This window comes from Penaeus monodon, chromosome 24 (assembly GCF_015228065.2).
Source record: "Penaeus monodon isolate SGIC_2016 chromosome 24, NSTDA_Pmon_1, whole genome shotgun sequence".
NCBI lineage: Eukaryota > Metazoa > Arthropoda > Malacostraca > Decapoda > Penaeidae > Penaeus > Penaeus monodon.
Genome location: NC_051409.1, coordinates 31242632 through 31242914, shown reverse-complemented (window position 1 = coordinate 31242914; position 283 = coordinate 31242632). Strand labels below are relative to the sequence as shown.

At 29.0% G+C, this 283-nt stretch overlaps 1 protein-coding gene across 3 annotated transcripts in view; it reads left to right on the top strand.

The window, feature by feature from the left end:
* Positions 1 to 283, top strand: part of LOC119588720 (probable sodium/potassium/calcium exchanger CG1090) — a 38169-nt gene that overhangs the window by 36769 nt on the left and 1117 nt on the right. The gene's annotated exons all lie outside the window — the stretch shown is intronic.

The following is a 283-nucleotide window of genomic DNA, read 5'->3' as shown; positions in this document are numbered from 1 at the left end:
AAGGGAATGACATAAATATTGTTTTTTTTTTCAGAGATATGTATTTGTACATCCCTTTTCACAAGTGATGTAGACGATAGGTCATTCTTTTTTTATTGATTTGACACTACGATAGAACTGGTGATAGTACCTGAATATTTGTGTATTTGTTATTTCCCTTTCTGGTTTCATTGATATGTGTCTGGTTTATCTATCAGAAAGGATAAAATATTCATAATGCTATGATAGACCACACCCAATAATGTTTTTGTCAAAGGAAAAGAAAAAAGATTATGAAAAAAAA